Source organism: Triticum dicoccoides, chromosome 5A, assembly GCF_002162155.2.
Source record: "Triticum dicoccoides isolate Atlit2015 ecotype Zavitan chromosome 5A, WEW_v2.0, whole genome shotgun sequence".
Lineage (NCBI taxonomy): Eukaryota > Viridiplantae > Streptophyta > Magnoliopsida > Poales > Poaceae > Triticum > Triticum dicoccoides.
In genome coordinates, this window is record NC_041388.1 from 533277076 (window position 1) to 533283075 (window position 6000).

Sequence of the window (6000 nt, forward strand, 5' to 3'; positions counted from 1 at the left end):
TGGTGGCAATGACTTTGGAGAACCATCACTGTCTTATCTGGAAGATCAACTCCCACTCGATTCAAATGATTGCTGTACTCAGACAATCTGAGCACAAGCTCAAAAATTTAGCTTTTCTCCTTAGTTTGCAGGTTAAGAAAGTCATCGGAGGTCTTATACCTCTTGACATGGGCACGAGCCTGAAATCCCAATTTCAGCCCTCAAAACATCTCATATGTTTCGCGATGTTTCAAAAACGTCTTTGGTGCCTCAACTCTAAACCGTTTAACTGAACTATCACGTAGTTATCAAAACGTGTATGTCAGATGTTCGCAACAACCACAGACAACGTTCGAGGTTCAGCACACTGAGCGGTGCATTAAGGACATAAGCCTTCTATGAAGCAATGAGGACAATCCTCAGTTTACGGACCTAGTCCGCATAATTGCTACTATCAACTTTCAACTAATTTTTCTCTAGGAACATATCTAAACAGTAGAACTATAGCGTGAGCTACGACATAATTTGCAAAATCCTTTTGACTATGTTCAGGATAATTAAGTTCATCTTATGAACTCCTACTCAGATAGACATCCCTCTAGTCATCTAAGTGATTACATGATCCGAGTCAAACTAGGCCGTGTCCGATCATCACGTGAGACGGACTAGTCATCATCGGTGAACATCTTCATGTTGATCGTATCTTCTATACGACTCATGTTCGACCTTTCGGTCTCCGTGTTCCGAGGCCATGTCTGTACATGCTAGGCTCGTCAAGTTAACCCTAAGTGTTTCGCGTGTGCAAATCTGTCTTACACCCGTTGTATGTGAACGTTAGAATCTAACATCCGATCATCACGTGGTGCTTCGAAACACGAACTGTCGCAATGGTGCACAGTTAGGGGAGAACACTTCTTGAAATTGTTGTAAGGGATCATCTTATTTACTACCGTCGTTCTAAGCAAATAAGATGTATAAACATGATAAACATCACATGCAATCAAATAGTGACATGATATGGCCAATATCATTTTGCTCCTTTTGATCTTCATCTTCGGGGCTCCATGATCATCATCGTCACCGGCACGACACCATGATCTCCATCATCATGATCTCCATCATCGTGTCTTCATGAAGTTGTCACGCCAACGACTACTTCTACTTCTATGACTAACGCGTTTAGCAATAAAGTAAAGTAGTTACATGGCGTTCTTCAATGACACGCAGGTCATACAAAAAATAAAGACAACTCCTATGGCTCCTGCCGGTTGTCATACTCATCGACATGCAAGTCGTGAATCCTATTACAAGAACATGATCAATCTCATACATCACATATATCATTCATCACATCCTTTTGGCCATATCACATCACATAGCATACCCTGCAAAAACAAGTTAGACGTCCTCTAATTGTTGTTGCATGTTTTACGTGGCTGCTATGGGTTTCTAGCAAGAACGTTTCTTACCTACGCAAGACCACAACGTGATATGCCAATTGCTATTTACCCTTCATAAGGACCCTTTTCATCGAATCCGTTCCGACTAAAGTGGGAGAGACTGGCACCCGCTAGCCACCTTATGCACCAGGTGCATGTCAATCGGTGGAACCTGTCTCACGTAAGAGTACGTGTAAGGTCGGTCCGGGCCGCTTCATCCCACAATACCGTCGAAACAAGATTGGACTAGTAACGGTAAGCATATTGAACAACATCAACGCCCACAACTACCTTGTGTTCTACTCGTGCAAAGAATCTACGCAATAGACCTAGCTCATGATGCCACTGTTGGGGAACGTAGCAGAAATTCAAAATTTTCCTACGTGTCACCAAGATCTATCTATGGAGAGACTAGCAACGAGGGGAAGGAGAGTGCATCTACATACCCTTGTAGATCGCTAAGCGGAAGCGTTCAAGTGAACGGGGTTGATGGAGTCGTACTCGTCGTGATTCAGATCACCGATGATCCTAGTGCCGAACGGACGGCACCTCCGCGTTCAACACACGTACAGCTCGATGATGTCTCCCACGCCTTGATCCAGCAAGGAGAGAGGGAGAGGTTGAGGAAGACTCCATCCAGCAGCAGCACAACGGCGTGGTGGTGATGGAGGAGCGTGGCAATCCTGCAGGGCTTCGCCAAGCACCTACGGGAGAGGAGGAGGTGTCACGGGAGGGAGGGAGGCGCCAAGGGCTCAGGTATGGATGCCCTCCCTCCCCTCCACTATATATAAGGGCAGGGGAGAGGGGGGAGGCGCAGCCTTGCCCCTTCCTCCAAGAAAGGGGTGCGGCTAAGAGGGGGGGAGGAGTCCATCCTCCCCAAGGCACCTCGGAGGTGCCTTCCCCTTTGAGGACTCTCCCCCTTTTCCTATATCTTGGCGCATGGGCCTCTAGGGGCTGGTGCCCTTGGCCCATGTAGGCCAAGGCGCACCCCCTACAGCCCATGTGGCCCCCCGGGGCAGGTGGCCCCACCCGGTGGGCCCCCGGGACCCTTCTGGTGGTCCCGGTACAATACCGATGACCCCGAAACTTGTCCCGATGGCCGAAACAGGACTTCCTATATATAAATCTTTACCTCCGGACCATTCCGGAACTCCTCGTGACGTCCGGGATCTCATCCGGGACTCCGAACAACATTCGGTAACCACATACAAACTTCCTTTATAACCCTAGCGTCATCGAACCTTAAGTGTGTAGACCCTACGGGTTCGGGAGACATGTAGTCATGACCGAGATGTTCTCCGGTCAATAACCAACTGCGGGATCTGGATACCCATGTTGGCTCCCACATGTTCCACGATGATCTCATCGGATGAACCACGATGTCAAGGACTCAATCGATCCCGTATACAATTCCCTTTGTCTAACGGTATGGTACTTGCCCGAGATTCGATCGTCGGTATACCGATACCTTGTTCAATCTCGTTACCGGCAAGTCTCTTTACTCGTTCCGTAACACATCATCCCGTGATCAACCCCTTGGTCACATTGTGCACATTATGATGATGTCCTACCGAGTGGGCCCAGAGATACCTCTCCGTTTACACGGAGTGACAAAATCCCAATCTCGATTCGTGCCAACCCAACAAACACTTTCAGAGACACCCGTAGTGTACCTTTATAGCCACCCAGTTACGTTGTGACGTTTGGCACACCCAAAGCACTCCTACGGTATCCGGGAGTTGCACAATCTCATGGTCTAAGGAAATGATACTTGACATTGGCAAAGCTCTAGCAAACGAACTACACGATCTTTGTGCTAGTCTTAGGATTGGGTCTTGTCCATCACATCATTCTCCTAATGATGTGATCCCGTTATCAACGACATCCAATGTCCATAGCCAGGAAACCATGACTATCTGTTGATCACAACGAGCTAGTCAACTAGAGGCTCACTAGGGACATATTGTGGTCTATGTATTCACACGTGTATTACGATTTCCGGATAATACAGTTATAGCACGAATAAAAGACAATTATCATGAACAAGGAAATATAATAATAATACTTTTATTATTGCCTCTAGGGCATATTTCCAACACTGTAGGCGCCGGTTAGCAGAATACACATTAACGGAAGCCTGCACCGCCAGGATTTGCCTCCTCCGGGTTGTAAAAAGGCACCGCCAACGCTGGTTCGGTTCCTTGCACGGAGCACTCGAGACTCGTCTAATCCCACGACGGCGGCACGGGGGGAGGATGGAAGGGACGGCGGCGGCCTCGCTCTCGGACGACGTGGTCCGCGAGATCCTCATGCGCCTGGACAACGTTGTCGACCTCTTCCGTTGCGCCGTGTCGTGTAAGCAAATGTATCACGTTATACTCGAGGCCTCCTTCCTTGGCCGCCTCCGCTGGCCGGGCTCCACGCCGGCGTTCCTCTCCAGGTTCTTCATTTGGGAGAAGTTTGAAGTCATGGATGCCACTGCTTTTGTGACATCCTTTGTCCCGACAAAGCACTCGTTGTTTGGTCCTCATCGGCGCAATTTCAAGTCATTTTCCCCCACGAGCGGCACAAGAGGCCGCAAAGGACAGCTGTTGCACACCGTGGTGCCGCTCGTCGCTCGCCACGGCCTCCTCCTCTTCCTGCGCTTGGATATGCCCAATGCCAATGTTTCTCCAGCATCAACTGTGTGGCTGGCCGTGTGCAATTTGTTTTCCAGCGCATGTAACGAGCTTCCTCCGCTTAAGTGTGATTGGGATGTCGACAAGAGCGGCTACGCCATCCTAACCAGCACAGATTATTCCTCAAATGCCGAGCAGCAACATTCGGGGGTGCCCAACTACTCATCCTTCTTCAAAGTGCTCATTTGTCAAGACTGACACCAATCAACAACCACATAACCCCCACAAGTTCATGATAGGCGAGCCAAGTTGGAGCGGCCCGAGTAAATTGTCCACTAAGGGGAGGGGTAACTATTGGCGGCTTAGGCACCTCCGCGCCGTTGTGTGGCGTGGCACGACACACTGGCTCATTGGTTACTCTGTGGGTTGTTACTCGTGCTTGCATACCATTGACGTGGATGTTGAGACCTGTCGTGTCTCTGTGACTAAGATTGAGAATCCTATCGAATATATCAAAACTGAAAATTACGGTGGACGACAATTTACTGCCCTTATTGTCGATGTTGATGGGTTACTCTCGTTGCTTCGGATGCGAGGCTCCCATCTAGAGAGATGGACGCGACAAGAGGACGGTGATCCAACAAGGTGGCTCCGCACCCTGTTTATGAAGCTAAAACCACCTATGGATTATAAGATGCACTTGACCATTTTAGAAAAGAAGGGTGGTATGTTGCTCGTCGAAGACTACAACGGTAATGTGTGCACTACAAATCTTGAGACAGGGGCAATGGAGATGGTAGCACACTTTGATAAAACCAACCATGGGCAGGTAGTGCCCATTGAGATGGATTGGCCGACACTCTTCGTTTCTCGCCTGAGCAAATCAAAGAAATAACCATCATAATATTTATTACTTTACCCTTGGTAAACTATTAAGTATTACGCTTCGGTGTGGATGAACCACCGTCTTACTTATTACAACATGTCAAGTATTTCCTTATGTTGCATACAATATTGTGCAAAATAACACATGGAATGTTAGGAATAAACATGTCCTCCATGTATTATACTAGGAGCTATCTGACTAGGACTAGAAGTCTTCACCGGTTAGGATTCTTTGTTACCTTTTTGACGAAAATATGGCCCTAGGGCCACATTTCATTGATTAATCGGAGAGGTGAAAAAAACAGTTACAAAGTTACAGACTGTTAGGAGGGACATTCATAGCGAGATTACATGCATATCTCTGGTTTCAAGAGAGCAACCACCTACAGTTTAACTTTATGGTAGAGACATGGGACAGGGTCAGTCTGTCGAACTGGTGGATCCCGGCAACAGACCAACATCTTGCCTCGTCCATGATGCAGCCGACGACCTGCCTAGGCATGCTGAAAGTGCAACTAATCCCTGAATGGTTTTGGTAATTCTTAATAACATATAGCTCATTGAACTAATATTCTTTCAAGGTAACCATTTTAGAAAGTTTAATGATTGGCATGACATGGACTAGAGATGTGGACCCCTCAAAATGTTAAGGACACATATTAGCAAAAGCTCAAGACTCTAAATTTTCATTTTAGTGATCCAAGATCACATTGAGTCCATAGGAAAAGCCAATCTAACATATAAAAGCTGCTAGAGTACCCGCCCATCCAGCGCCATCGCGGATTCAGATTCATCCTGCGCGCACGTTTCACCTCGCTGGCGGCGTAACAGTAATTTCCGTCGCCCTGGTGAAAATCCCACCGCTCGTTTTTCTGTACGCCCCGCGATCGGCCCAGGAGCAGTTGACGAGTGGGCCAGGCCTGCGCGGGGGCCAGCCTAGCAGCGATACGGTGTGTGCGTCTCTGTGTCCGGGTGAAAACAGGAGCGATGGATGGTGGGTTGCCAGGGGCGTTCGTGGGTTGGCAGGACGTTTTTTTACCGTCCTCGCTTGCACCCAGCGGCCGCGCCTCCGCTTCAGC